We start from the raw sequence: 15,838 nt of genomic DNA on the forward strand, positions 1-15,838 counted from the left end.
TTTGCACTTCTGGCCTCCAGAATGGTGAGAGAATACATTTCCATTGCTTTAAGCACCAAGTTTGTGGTCATTTGTTATGTAGCTCTAGGAAATAAGCACATCACTAGGGTAAGAGGAGGGGATAGGGTGAGACCAACACTTAGTGTCTGGAATGAGGAACACAGGTTACATTTACTGCTTATGATGGTAGGGACAGAAGAGCTACGCAGGCCAGACACATTCTCCCTGATCAGGGACAGCACTTGGCCGGGCTGGGCTCGTGCAGAGTCTGGGGGAAGCACAGAGCGCGCCTGGCCAGGGAGGTGGAGGAGTCATTGACTTGCCCGACACTGGTACTGTTTGTGGACGTGTCTGCTCATTACAAAAAAAAAAAAATCAAGTATTTCAGGGGTGCCTGGGTGACTCACTTGGTTAAGCGGCTCAGGTCATGATCTCATGGTTCATGGACTCGAGCTCCACATCAGGCTATGTGTCGAGATGGTAAAGCCTGCTTGGGATTCTCTCTCTCTGTCTCTATCTCCCACTCTCTCTCTTTTTCTCAAAAATAAATAAGTAAACTTTAAAAAGATCTAAGAATTTGAGAAAAGAGCAAAGAAAAAGAGAATGAAGCAAAACTTGCACCTCTCAGAAGCCATCTTGCCAACATTGTTGAACATTGTCCTGGATGTCTCTCTAGGCACATATTTAGCCAGAAGCCTTGGTAGATACGGTTTTCCAAAAATAGATTCATACTATGCATGCTATTTTTATAAAAATTATTAAACCTGAGTCTACTTGAATTTACTAGGAGGAAAAGAAAGTAGAATCAAACTGAAGGAATTGTTGAACTCCACATAAATATTTGTTCATAACAGGATATTTTAGCTCCTAAAAGACATTTCTAAGGTTAAGAGACAATTATGAAAAAGAATATGAAGACTTTGGCATGATTTCACTTTCTGAAAACTGAAAAGTTTCAACTTTACATGATAGGTTGTTACTTTGTGTAATGAAAGGGGGATTTTATGTACTTCCTTTTCCTTTCCACCCCTGGCCTCTCTGAAATTTGTTAGTTACATTATTATTTTTGGATTGCCTGGAATTGCAACATTTCTGTTCTGTTCTGTCAGCTCGTTCCCATTGCTGCTCATCTTTGGTTCTGTGTTTAAATGGATCTGCTGCTTCTGTTGTGCTTCTGGTGGCTTCTCCATTGCTGGGTTTTTAACTTTGATTTATGCCTTGTGATGCTGGATTTCATCATTATATATTAAAAACATTATTTTTAATGTTAATTTATTTTTGAGAGAGACAGAGTGTGTGCACGGGAAGGACAGAGAGACAAGGAGACACAGAATCTGAAGCAGGTTCCAGGCTCTGAGCTATCAGCACAGAGCTCAATGCCAGGACAGAACTCATGAATCTTGAGATTGTGACCTGAACTAAACTTGTACACTCAACTGACTGGGCCACCCAGATGCCCCCATCATCAAATCTTTTTTTAAGAAATGCTTTGTTACTGTAGTCCTTGAATCTTGCATGTTTAGGAATGTTGGGTTTCTTTTATAGTAGCGGCCCTGTTTGGCTGAGTAGAAAACTCTTGGGTCCCCCTTTTGCCCTTTCGAACTTGGTTAATGTTTTCCTGTTGCGTGTTGGTAGTGGCTGTTGGGAAGAATCACATGATTCTTGTTCTCTGCACTTCCTCTGGAATGTCAGTATCTTATAGTACGTGTCCTGATGCTTCTAATTTTGCTTATTTTCCTTGAGACATGGTGTGTCTTTTAAATCTGGAGATTCCTAGCTTTATTTTACTTCAAGAAACTTTTCTGAATTGTCTTTAAGTTTTTTCTTGTTCCCTTGATTTTTTTTCTGTTCAGAATATCAGTTTGAGGATGTGATCCTGGCTTTTTCTTCAATTTGAATGGTCTTGTCTGCAATCATTTTGATCTCATTGTTCCTTTTTATTTCATTTCATGTGATTTCTTAAGCGTGGCCTGTGCTTTCCACGGTATTTATCTATTTTCGGTTTCTTCTAAGTTGACTTTCATCTCTATAATTGCTTTATTTTTAACTTCCACTTATTTCCTGAGCGCTGCTGGGTCACTTTGCAACTGGTTTTCTTCTTATTTCTTTTTTGATCACTTATAGTCCTTCTTTGAACTTCTTTTCTCTGAAAAACTATGTTGACAATGATTTAATACTGAAGAGCTCTAATGTTTCTGTTCTCTGGCATAGATCATTTATGCTCTGTATTTTTTAAATCTGCCTTCAGCATTTATTTTTTCTTCCTATTTTCCCCCTCTTAAAATACTCATACTGAAGTCCTTGCTGCTTGAGTTTCTTACCTGGCACACTCAAACACGAGTAGGTGCATCCAAACAGTGTGGAGAGTGCATTTGTGGTCTCTTCCCTCCTATTGAAACTGGTTCGGTGAAATGTCTCCCTCAGACTGGTCTCCAGGGGGCCCATTGTGGCTTAGGAAGCAGGGAACGTTGTGACTCCAGAGCTGCGCTTCCCAGTCCCATTCATCCCATTTCATTCCAGGCAGGCTCTCCCAACCAGAAGCATCCTAGACAATAAACATGGCTGGTCTTCCTGTTTCCTCTTCATTTATTTGCCACTCCCTTCCCTCTGGTTATCAGGAATGTGAAGGTAGATTTTTGTAGGGCTACTCTTACTTATCCTGTGTGAGGTACACAGCACTGATGCCCATTAGTATTTCTAGTTCTATCCTCTTTTGAGATACACCCTTCATCCCCCCTCAAAACTAGGCATGGCTAGGTAAATTGCTTGAGCAGCAAAAATGCAAGTGGAAGTAACATGAACCATCTACCTTCTACCTTCCCTTTCCATGATGATCTGTGAAGCCTCCTGCCATGACAGTGGTATGGAAAGATCGTGAAGTTGGTGAATTCCCAAAGTGCCTACCTGGTTCCTCATGTTGAGCATGTGACAATAACCATATTGTAGTGGCAACAGTATGGAGCAATAATAAGAGTAGAGAATACAGAAGATTTTGCTGTTTTATGTCACTGAAATTTGGGATTTTTTGCTTCTCTTGCATGGTCTTTGACCAATACAGGACAAGAAAAGCCAACAATTTCTGTATCAAACATTAGGGAGCCTGGGCATTGAGGAGGTGGGGAGGGCTGGCTGCAAGGTGTACATCAGAGCCAGACCACTCATCACTCGCCCAGGACACTGGCTACCTTCAATGACGTCCTTGTACATTGGAGGGAAATTTTTGTAGAGTCTGCGAAGTTAAGGCCTTTTATTGAAGAAAGTTTCAGATTTCTTGCCTTCACCGGGAAATGAAACAATGGAATCTATCCTTTTTTGGGTTTGTTTCTCTTCGCTTCCTTTTCCACATCTTCTATTGCCCAGATGTATTACTGTTGACAGCCTCAATTACTACCTCTGAACAAACTGGGTTGAATTCTGATTGGTTACACTGATCATGTATCCTTTAAAGAGCCAAAGAGCCACAGGAACTGCTGCCTTCAGGTCTTTTTGCAATTTATAATCTGTAAATGTTTCTCTTACTCCTTTTTTTCAGTCAAGTTATTTGTTCTCTCTGTAATTAAAAAATGTGTGTACAATCCAAGGTGTTTCCTAAAAATAAAACCTTGCATCTTTGAATTACCACTGGGGCCAAGAGACAATTGGAAATGTCTTAGTTCCGGTTTTGTCTATAGCCTACACATTAGTTCCACAGTGACACCTCTTCCCCAGAACGAGATCATCCAGGCTTACATCCTGGCCTGGCCATTCTTTAATGGCATGGCCCCAGAAAAATTTCACAAAATTTCTGAGCTTATTTTCTCATCTGCAAAAATGCTATAATAGCAGTGGACTTTTTAATCCCACACGGATACTGGGAAGAGCTGATGAACTAATATGTGGGAAAGCCCCTGGAGCAGTGCCTGGCCCCAGTGGGCACTCAGTACCTATTACTTGAAAGCACTTTGCTAATTTTGCAAGTAGCCTATCAGTGCATTTATTCATGTACTTAATGCATATATAGTTATTTACCATATGCAAGACATACATGAGGAGGTGATAGTCAAATTAAGGTAACAATTAAAATTGGATGTTGTGCATATTCTGAGATTACAGTAGGTAGCATTTGAGTGCTTACTATGTGCTTAGGCACAGGGCTACATCTGTACATGGGCCATCTCCTTAAATCCATGCATCAGCTCTTCATATACCCCCATCACTATCCCCACTCTAGAGTTAAGGAAACTGAGGCACAGAGGTATGGAGGAACGAGCCCACATCACCGAGCAGCAGACTTGGGATGGAAACTGCAGGCAGTGTGACCTCAAGTGTGCATCTTTAACCATCATCTCCAGTGCCTCTAGAGATTGGAAGCAGAAGCAGACAGCTACCTCGGGATGGATGCTCATGGAAGGCCTTTGGAGAAAAGGATGCCTGAGCTCAGCCCTGAAGTCTGAGTGTGGGGTGGCCACTCAGAGGAAACCCAAGCCTGGGCAACTGTTAGAAGCACAAAGCTGTGAAGGTCAGTATCGGAGGACAGGCTAGGAACTGATGAAGATATTTAGATATCAAATGGAAGAGCTGGACCCATGGGAGACTAGTACTGGATGGTAAGCACAAGTCCAAGATGACTGGCTTTGCTGGTTGGTTTTGGGAAATGGATTCTAGCTGGGGTTCATTAGAACTCTTGGGTACCTCAAATGTTTAAAATTTTTCAGCTGGATGTGGAGGATAAAATAACTATCCTCTCTATGGTCTATAAACTCCTTTTTATCTATGGGCATGCCTCATTTTTATTGGCATTGCTGGAACTGAATAAAGCATCTGACATATGACTGGCACTCAAGAAATTGTTTGCTCAGTGGGTGAAGAAATGAATGAATATGTAGATCAATGACAGTGACCAAAATCTAGAAAAAGGCAAGAACAACCAGATTTGTGGAGAGCTCATGCATTGATTCAGGATGTGTTCTGCATGGGAGTAGGAGGTGGGGGTGGTGTGGCTACTTCACTGTGTGTCTGGCACCTTCAAAACTGGTTTGGGGATTCTTGGAAGTAGAGCTTGGTGGTTCCCAGCGTCAGGAAGGGGATTTCCCTATGGATGGGGCTGTCTTAGGTGGGTTATTATGTGCCCACTGATTAATTTAGGAGCTAGAGTGAAGCTGATTCCAAAGAATATTGCTTGTTTTCATTTCTCAGAAAGCATGTTTCTAAGTGAAGTCTTAAAGACTCAGGAGCGTTCACAGCCTAGAAGGTTTGAGGATGTTCTTGGGCTTTGGACCGTGAGTCCCTTGAAGGCTATGACTTACTGTTTTCAAGCCTAGTGTAATTTGGAGTGCATGAGCTTAACCACTGTCTCTGATTCCTCTAGCGATACTCAGTTGCCAGAAACAGACTGTCACCTAAGGATGGATGGTCACAAAGAACCTTTGGGGAAAGGAATGTCTTAGTTCAGCTCTGGAGTTTGGTTAGTGGGTTTCCTAATGGGATGGAGGATTCCTGAGCATAGGACTGAACTGTTGCCAAGCAGGAGTGTCTGTAACTGCAAACAGTTCAGATTGGAAGCACAGAGTCTGTGAGGGCTCTCCGTGGGTTAGAGACCATTGTTATCCTGCTCCATGGCCTCAACTCACCCTAGAGCCCACGTGCATCCATCTGCAGTGGGAAGTTCCCATCCACATGGACAGCTGCCTCCCATGGCCCTTTGTTTCCTAGCCTGGGGGATTTCTCTGGACTTACTGGAGCCTGTGACTTGCCAGCAAGTGCTGGAGATGGGAAGCCCCTGGCATGACCCTCAACCCATGAGGGACGTGGGTTGGTGGATAAAAGCTCAGCTGCCCAATTTTTGATGAGACCACTGTGAAGTGTGTTTTACACAGCAGCTTGGGATCCCCTGAGGCATGGAGCCTCAGCTGTTTCCAGTGCTGATCCATTCGATAGTTCTCCTCCTTTTTGCTTCACTATCTCTTTTCTTATTTCCCCCACTTTTTGCTTTATGCACAAAAACATCTTGCCCCTGAGTCTTGGTCTTAGGGTTTGCTTTTGGGAAAACCCAAGTATGATTCCCTGTGTCACACACATGGTTGGCTCTCAGTAAATATAGATCCAATATAAAAGATCTGCTCAGGGGCACCTGGGCGGCTCAGTAGATTAAGCGTCTGACTTCAGCTCAGGTCATGATTTCATGGTTTGTGAGTTTGAGCCCTACATAGGACTCTGTTCTGATGGCTTGGAGCCTGGAACCTGCTTCAGGTTCTGTGTCCCTCTCTTACTGCCCCTTCCCCACTTGGGTGGGTGCTCTCTCTCTTTCTCTCTCTCTCTCTCAAAAATAAATAAATAAAGATTTAAGTGAGAGAGAGAGAGAGAGAGATTGATTTGCTCAACTCCTCCCAGATCACAACATGGGAAGCTTGGAGAAGCATCAGTGTGCACCTGGGCTGATTCACTTGACCTTGGATGGGGCCTCTCCTGCTCTGCTACATGCATGGTCCTCTGTGCCAGTTCCCGTCTGCCTCCTGGCCCTCCCATTTGGAGGATGGATCCCCGCCCATCCACAGCCGGCCCCTCCCTGTCCAGTCTTATTGTCAAACTGACTGGCGCTGGCTCAGGCCACCTCTGTGGGGATGTGGACTAGGGGGGTCCAGGATGCAGGGCTGGCAGCTGAATTTTCACATCTGGGTACCCTCAAGCGGTAGTCCACACCCATTCCTGCTGCCTGGCCGTGCTCAGAATGACATCTGCCCTGGGATCCTTGTGAAAGTCTTGGTTACGATAAATTTCTTGCTTGGCAGCTCTGCTTGGAATTGTCCTGCAGCCGGGCCCTGGCCAGGGAACACACGCCAGTGTTGACAGCCACCATTGCTTCTTCCTTCCTCCTGACTCACCAGAGTCCATCTCCTTAACAATCAGCATCCACCCAGGTTTAAGCTCATATTTATGAGGAATTAGGCTTTAAATCTGGAATTCTATGGACTGAGGATGAAACTCCACCTTCACCACTTACTGGCCGGATGACTTTGGGTGAGACACAGCCTCTCTGAGCCTTGGTTTTCTTGTCTGTAAAATGTGATAGTAACACCTGTTTCTAAGGGTTATTAGAGCTAATATTAGGGTATATTAGAGGTAACTATATTTAAAGACTCTGTATTTACTCAGCACATTGGAGGCTCTAGAATATTCTGCTGTTGTTTTCAGTGTCATTTAAATTATTAGCCCTGCTCCTGATCCCCCAATCTTGGCCCTGCCTTCCCATACCTTTGCCCTTTCAACCCACAGCCAGCTGTGCCTCCTGACAGAGAACGTCTTGAGTTATGATCCAGGACACTGGCCTCTTTTCAATGAATCATTGTTTTGTGTTTTCATAGATTATGAATCTGTTTGACATTAATTCATAACAGGACCAGTTAATAGCTTCACTAGTTGTCTTATATTCAATATTCTTGATGCTCTGGCACTTACCGCCTCACTGCCCAGGGAGAGACTGCTTCCTTCTAGGGCTAGCCAATTTTTAGAGATGGCAAAAGGCCCACTTGAGAGGCCTGACTTTTATATGCACAATCCAATCCAGAGCCCAGACCTCCTAAATGAATCCTTTATCAAACTCTCACATACCAAGTCTATATTCCTCCTGCCCTAAACCACCTCAGGGTTAGCTTCCTGACAACTGAGGACAGTTCCTATGCTCCAGAGCCTGGTGGATTTATTCAAACTAACCAGTCCTATGTACTCTGACCTGCCTTATTTTTCTTGTAGAAAACACAACATAGATTCAGGTGTAAGGTTTCCTTTTTCTCCCTCTGTCTTATAACCAAACTCGATGCTTCCCCATGTGGTCTGGGGTGTCCCAGTACATCTCTCCCCTCAGGAAACGGAAATAATAAAGACCTTTCAGTGTCTCAGCCTCCCTGTGTTAAAATCCCCCAGGTACATTTTAAGATAATCCTGCTCAGATCCTTTTGGGAAACAAATGAAGTGTTCAAATTGTTGTTAGTAATTAGAATCCCCTTGGAGACAGGTATCTGGTTCCTTGGGTAAGAAAGTGCCAGAGCCAAGGTTTTTGGCTCACAGCCTCTAAGACTCTTCCCTATCTCACCTGTGAGTCCTGAGATGTGAGGGGTAGATACCAGTTCTATTTGGATCCAATACTTATGGTTCATTTTTTGAATATTATAAAATAAATGTATTTGTTGCCAAAAAAATGAACATGATATGAAAGGGTATGAAACTAAATGTGAGGGTCACTATCAATGAACCGCTTCCTTTCAATCCAGACCCTCAAAGATGCCTCCTAATGATCTGTGTGCACATCTTTCCACACTTGTTTTACTTTGCGCAGACATGTACACATATGAAGATAAATTTTCTTTAAAAATGAGATCCAAACAGATCTCTTTTCTGCTACACTCAGCACTCAACAATATTTGGTGAATGTCCATCTCCAGCCAAAGTTTCGTGGTATGAGTAGACTATGACTTATTTAGGCCTCTTCCTCTTGATGTGTATTTACACTGTCTTTAATTCTGTGCTGTCTTAACTACTGTTTGTAGTGTGCTCACTGTGTATACCTACAGCTGCTGGTGAGGCCCTCCCCTGTTTGTCCTTGGATTTCTCTCTGACCTTAGCTCTTGTCATTATCTCTACCTCAGCCACACTATCTTACATGTCTCACTGTTCCTCAAGGATGCCAAACATACTCTCACCCCAGGGCCTTTGCACAGGACTATTTGTCTGCCTGGAATGCTTATGTTTTAGACTTTCATAGGTTTGTGCCCTCACCTCCCTCAGAGCCCCGCTCAGACATCACACATCTGACCCCTTCTTACCTGCTCTATAACTTGCCCCACTTTGGCCCTGTGCCCTTACCCTGCTCTATTTTCTTCCTGAGAGGTGGGATGGGGAGTGATTACTGGTTTATTGTTTGGAAGGTCCAGGTGCATACTGAGTTTCTGTTTTGTTCATTCACTGTGTCCCCCGTGTTTAGGGCAGAGCCCAGCACATAGCAGGTCCTCAACGAGTATGTGTTTACTGTGAACAGCCCTGCTTGTCGCTAGTGGTCTTGCATTGTCTGGCTGTTTACAGCTACCCTATGGAAGAGGTAGGTTTGCTTTATTTCAAAGTTGAGGAAACAGGCTTAGAGAGGTAACCTCCCTAGGCCCAGGCCACACAGCAGGGAAGTTAATTGGAGTGGTGGTTTTTTTTTTAAATTATGTTTTAACATATATTTATTTTTTGAGAGATAGAGAGAGACAGAGCATGAGCAGGATAGTGGCAGAGAGAGAGGGAGCCACATATTCCAAAGCAGGCTCCAGGCTCTGAGCTGTCAGCACAGAGCCTGACTTGGAGCTTGAACTCACCGACCTCAAGATCATGACCTGAGCTGAAGTCAGATGCTTAACTGACTGAGCCACCCGGGTGCCCCTGGAGTGGTGGTTTTTAAACCAAAAATTTCCCGGGAATCCTCTTAAACCACACATGTCCAGGCACCACTCAACATGCTCTGAATCAGGATCTTTAGATTTAAGGACTAGGAGTTTGCCTCATAACCTGCTTCCAGGAGGTTCTGAGAAAGGTCAAGGTTGGGAACTGCTGACCTAGAATGTGTTTTTGTTTTCCCAGAGGGTCGGCTCCTGCCCTCTCCTTAAGCTCCGGCAGCTCAGGCACGGTGGGTTCTGACCACCAGGGAGGGCTGTGCAGACCCCCCTGAGGGATGAGTGTTGGGTGCTCTGTTTTTCAGTTAGGGGACTGTGTCCTCCAGGCAAGCTCACAGCCTCTTTCTGAGCTTTTATTGCAATTGTTATGATTACTTCCTTCTTGGAGGAAAGCCAAATCTCCAGGTTTTGGCGTGCACCTATTTTCCTGGTTATTCTCATTCCTACACTTAGATTTCACTCAAATCCCTCTTGAAAAACCTGTTGGTGCTCTTTTTAGATGGCAACTATGCTGTTTACTATTAGGTGATAGAGAAAGGAAATAGGCTCAAAGAGAACCCCCAAGGAATTTCTGGCCCTAAAGCCTCTCTTCTTAAACCCTGTGCTCTGCCTGCAGGCCCCTGGGAGCCTTCTGGCATCACTCAGCACTGTTCTCTAAGGAAGGGCTGAGGCTGGATTTCCCAGAGAGGCCGGGCATGGGCAAGGATGTGTCCTGGGACTGTGCGGGGTGCTGGGCAGGGCCGAGGCCTTGGGGCTGGGGCCGCTCTCCCCGGACAGATGCCAGCGCCAGTTGAATGAGGAGAGGGCTTGGATTGTGAGGTTCACAAATGGCTCTGCCTCTGTCCTGTGGGGTGTGACAGTAGTTGTATCCACTCTGCCATTGTATGGAGGAGCGAATGAGGAATGTCAGGTGAGTGCTTCTAGATGGACACAGGTATGGACTATGAGGCAGATGAATGTGCCTTCTCAGCCCCCTGGCAGGGAATGGAGTCAAGTTTCTCCAGGTCTGGAGGAATGGAGAGTTTGGGAATTTCCATAGAAGAACACTTAAATTCAGCTTGGTGTCTAAGGCACATTTCTAAAATTGTCACTTTTTGTGCTGGCCAAGATTTTCCCTAACAAAACCGTTTAAATTAATAACAGTCGATCCAGAGCTAAAGGAATATTCTAGAATATCTGTTTAACTATTGTTAAAGGTTAAGGATCTGAATACTCATGAATGCTTTTCCTCCCTCCTTCTCTGTCTCCTTATCTTCCTCCCCACCTACCTAGATTTATGATGTCTTTGTTGCAACAGGAAGAGCACGATATTTAGTCAGACCCAGGCTCAAATCTTACCTTCTCTACTGAAGTGTTTTATGCATCAGTTTTTTACACAGAAAAATGAGGATATGACTACCTACCAATTCATGTGGTTCTGAGGACTAGTAACAATAGTTAGTATTTGTAGAACACTTAGTCTATGCCCAGCACTTTACCAACATTAACAGACGTAATCCTCACAATTATCCCATGAGGTCAGTACTACTGTTATGACATTTTACAAATAAGGAAACAGGGAGAGGTTAAAAGACTTTCCTAAAGTCACACAGCTAGTAAGGAACAAGTCTGTATTCTCATGTCTAGTATTTTAATTCATTCTTGCAGGTGGGGCTTCTGAATACAAACTAAGACTATGTTAACTATGTTGACTAACTCTCTGTAGAACAAATCTCTTAACTTGAAACTTTGCCCCAGTAGTGGTACTTCTTCCTTGTTCTCTTTCTTCCTGTTTCACCTTTTCTTCAGCACAAACCAAGCCTCCCTTCAGCAGTAAAGCTATCAGTATATCTTTTTAAAATATATAATGTTTATTATTTATAAGGTATATTTGTAAGTATCTTATTTGACTTTTAATAATGCTTGTATTTGTGAACATAACAAGTGTGTTGTTATTAGCTGTCCTTTAGAGATGAGGGAACAGCCTCGTGATTAGGACAGGGAGCCTGAAGGAATTCTCAGCTCTGTTCTGACTTGCATTGAGTTGCCATGATGTTCTGTAGAGAACTTTGACTTTTTTTGTTTACCCAACATCCATTACCTCTTCTGGAATACTCTCTTGATTTTCCTCTGAGGACCTTTTTAATTCTTTTTTCTCTCCTTACCTCAGAACTTGTGATTCATGTGAGGTCTTCCTACACGTGCTGCAGCCTCTCCAGGGTGTGACCTTAGTCTGGTCACAACCATTCACTCATCCACCCATGTTGGGACTGTTCTGCCAGGATTGCTGAGCTACAAGGATGGGGGCCTGTAGCTGTTGGTGACCCTCTCTGCCAGTTCAAGGAGAGACTTGACCAACAGTGAAGTCAACTCAGGGAAAAGCACAACCAAGAGAGATGGGAAGACAGAGTTCAGGGCATTTCCTTAGAGTAACTGGATCCAACAGAACCTGAAGCCAGAAGATCTACTCCAGATTTTAGTTCTATGTATAAGAAATCCTCTCCCCATTTCTTGCTTTGAAGCAACTTGAGTTGGGTATTCTGTCACTTTCAGTGGAAGGGGTGTTAACTGACGGACCCTCCCAAATAGACCACTTCTTGGCAGAGGGTGAGGGGGACTGTGGCTAATTTTTTTTCATTGGAATGCAGGGCACAGATTAGGTGCCCGTAAATATTTATCAATTCATTAAGCATGAATTTAGTGGAGGATGGGATAGTTATTAAGAATCTTGAATGATTACTTAAGAATCCTTGTGTACTGGACTCATTTACTCCCTTTCTTGAGATATCCAGGGAAATTTGGAATAACTTTTCTTCGGGGTTCTTTCCAATTTGCTTGATTTCCCACTGAGACCAACTGTAGTTCACATGGATTTGCACTGGAGAAAGTCATATTTTATTTTTAGTACTGTTTACTCAAATTCTTTACTAAGAATTTTTACCAGTTAAGCACGGAGATCTGATCTTTCTGAACTACAAGGTGGACCATATACCTCCTCTGGCCTTACAAATTCCTGGTTGCTCACAAAAGGAGCCCCCAGCCATGGATCTGTAAATTTTAGGGAATACACTAATGTCATGATCAGTTCTATGCATCAGCTTGGCTAGGCTTCAGTCCCCTATTCTTCATTAAACATTCATCTGGGTTTTGGTGTGAAGGTATTTTGTAGAGATGATTAAAATCCATTGCCAGTTGACTTTAAGTAAAGGAGGTTTTTCTAAGTAATCTGTTGGGCATCATTTAGTTAATTAAAAGGTCTCAAGAGCAGAACTGAAGCTTCCCTGATAAAGAAGACATTCTACCTACACAGTACAGCACCTGCTCATGCCTAAATAGTGTGTCATAACTAGAGGTCTCCCCTACAGATTTCTGTCTCCAGACAATCTTCACCATTGCATAATCCAATTGCTTACCATACATTGATTAATATATCTCTTCCTGGTTCTGGTTCTCTGGTTGAACACTGACATACACAAATGACAAATCTAGCTCCTGAAATGGTAGGCAGAGTGGGTGTGCAGAACTATGTGGGAGTGGATATAAGACCACAATCTTTAGAGTTCCCAGGGGCCCCTGTCACATCACAAAGTTTAAGAACCCTGGTCTGCTGGATAAAGGCCCAAGGCTTTAAAATGATGCACAGTGCTCCATAACCTGTCCCTGCTGACCACCTCATCCTCATTTCTGGCCTCCAATATTCTCACTTTTTAGAATCTAGGATTATCAATGCACCTGGGCCCCACAAGAGAGTTCATGAAAATCTCTATGGGAAGCAAGGAAAACACCCAGAGCTTTCTGGGTGTTTCAGACAAGGCTCCTCACTCTCCCATCTTCAAATCTCCATAAACCTGTCATGGTTCCTATAGACCCCACCTTGGTCCTCCCTACCACTTACAGACCGACCATCACTCTCTACCTTGAGACATAGGGGAGTCTTATCACCCACTTTATCCCAGTTGATGCCCTTCTGGACCCCCAGACCATCATTCATCTTGTGGACTCTCATCACCATTGCCCCTTTCCTAACCCATCTCCCACCCCTTTCTTCCTTGGTGCCTCTTAGAACACAAGGTAGCTCATCAGCAAAGTGCCCTGGGTCCTCACCCTCTTTCCTGAATGTTATTGCATGTTCTTGTTCTGACTGAAGGTTGGTTGTCCTCTGAGGGACCTCTGTTCCTGTAGCACACTCATGCAGTGGATCTTTTATACCCCTCAGTTGCCATTTCACTGGGTCTGGATGTGCATAGGACTCCTGCTCCTCCTTGCCATTTCTAGACAGTTCATCTCCCTGCCTCCTTATATCCCTCTAGAGTTGAGTCTCCCATCATCACGCTATGATGCCCACCGGTCTTCATGGTTGATGTCATCTACTAATTTACTTCACTCTCGATATTTTGGAGGTCTCAGCTCCTGGCCTCGGTCTGTCACTCTTTCTGACATTACTGTCCTGATTCTAGGTGATTTCAGTGTCTCATTAGAAAATCCACCACTTACTCTGGCCTCACAGTTCCTTGACTTTTTTCTTCCAATAGTTTCATCTCCCACCCAATCTCAGCCTCTTACTTACATGATCATATGGAGAACTTATCACTACTTATAACTGCGGTATCTTCATAAACTGAGCCTCATATTTCCCACTGTCCTACTGCTGCTTATTTTTCTGGGACTCCATCCCATATCCCAAATCCAACCATTGCTTAATTCTACTTGGATGCTGCCATTTTTATTTTTTACCCTATTCAAGTCCTCACCTCCTTCCTATGACAGTTACTCTCTGGAATAAACCTTTGATTCCTTGGCCTCTCTTTTGCGTTATTGAACCTTATTTAGCTAAACCACCACTTTGGCTAGAAGCAGTAGAGAAAAACACACCACCAAACTGACTGCCTTGCATCTCCAGATGTGATTGTTCATCTCAGAAGGGTCCTTGATTAGTGCTTCCCACCAGTAACACTCAATTTTCTCATTTCATTAACCATCTCACTCTCTTTATGACTATTTCATACCTGTCTTCCCTTTTTAAATCTTTGACACCTCTTCTTCCGTGATTACCTTCAATGAATGACCTTATTTCCCATTTTATTCAGAAAATAGAGGTAATCAGAAGACAGAAGCTCCCACCACCACATTGATACCTCTTTTTGTGTTGTATCATGTGGAGATTCTCTGCTACTCTTTTGTCGTTGATGTTGTTGTTTGTGCCTCTATCCCAGGGCAAGCTACCTCCTATGCACTGGATCTCATCCATTCTCCCTTTCCCCTCTTGTCTTGGCAATGACATCACTCCAGCAAGTCTCCTCTCTGTCCTGCACACTCTAAAGGTCATTTCTTTCCTTATATCTACTGCTCTCTCTCTCTCTCTCTCTCTCTAGTTGTGTAATAATGTATATCTAGAGATTACACATATACATATTATACATGTAAATATGGAAATTATATATGTAGTTGTATATACACATATAGCAATAAAATAATGTATAGAAATAATACATAAAAAGTAAATTATGTTTGTGTACTAATATGTATTGTTACATATACTATACATACAGTATTAATATGTTACTTTTTCCAAACACCTCTCTCAAGTCAGCGCCTCATTTTGCAGCTCCCTTTTATAGCAAAGTCTTTGAATGAAGTCTCTCTACTTCCTTTCTGTGGTTTCGTTTCCTCCTCCCATTCTCTCTCAGATCCCCTCCATTCGATTTCCATCCCACTGCTCCAATGCAAGCAACCTGTTCAAGGCCATCAACCACTCCCACAAGTATATGGCAGTGGTCACTCCTTAGTCCTCTTGGTACCTGATCTATTGCTCCTTCTTCCTTCACTCATCCACGAGACACCACTGTCTCTTGGTTTTTCTCTTATTCTTTTTCCTTTTCATTGCTTCCTTTCCTGGATTCCTATCCTCTTCCTAATCTGTAAATGTTGGAAGCCCAGGCTCAATCTCAGATTCCTTCTTCATCTATATTGACCCTCCTTCCTTTGTTATCCCATCCAATCATATGGCTTGAAACATCTATTTGCAGGTTAGACCTTTCTCCTGAACTCTGGACTCCTTCCTTTGTTATCCCATCCAATCATATGGCTTGAAACATCTATTTGCAGGTTAGACCTTTCTCCTGAACTCTGGACTCACCAACTAGACATCTACACATAAGGGTCTCAGAAGAACATGAATCAATATTGCCAGCATCGAGCTCTTGATATCTTCTTCCCAACCTGATGCCATTCTTCATCATCCAATTGGTAACAATTTTTTTTCCAATGCACAGACCAAATACCTTGGATTCCCCCTGATACTCCTCTTTCCCATAAATCCAACATTAGGGACAACTCATTGTGGTTCTCCTTAAGTGCTGTCTCAAGCATCTCACCCTTCCTCACTCTCTACTGTATGTGTATATGTACACATATATGTATATCTACACCTACATCTGTGTCTATAGATGTATCCT

At 43.4% G+C, this 15,838-nt stretch overlaps 1 protein-coding gene across 3 annotated transcripts in view; it reads right to left on the reverse strand.

Annotated features, from left to right (window-relative positions):
• The window catches only part of C1QTNF7 (C1q and TNF related 7), a 104,831-nt gene that overhangs the window by 42,940 nt on the left and 46,053 nt on the right, over positions 1 to 15,838 (reverse strand). The window lies entirely within an intron of this gene.

The sequence above is a fragment of the Suricata suricatta genome, chromosome 1, assembly GCF_006229205.1.
Source record: "Suricata suricatta isolate VVHF042 chromosome 1, meerkat_22Aug2017_6uvM2_HiC, whole genome shotgun sequence".
Lineage (NCBI taxonomy): Eukaryota > Metazoa > Chordata > Mammalia > Carnivora > Herpestidae > Suricata > Suricata suricatta.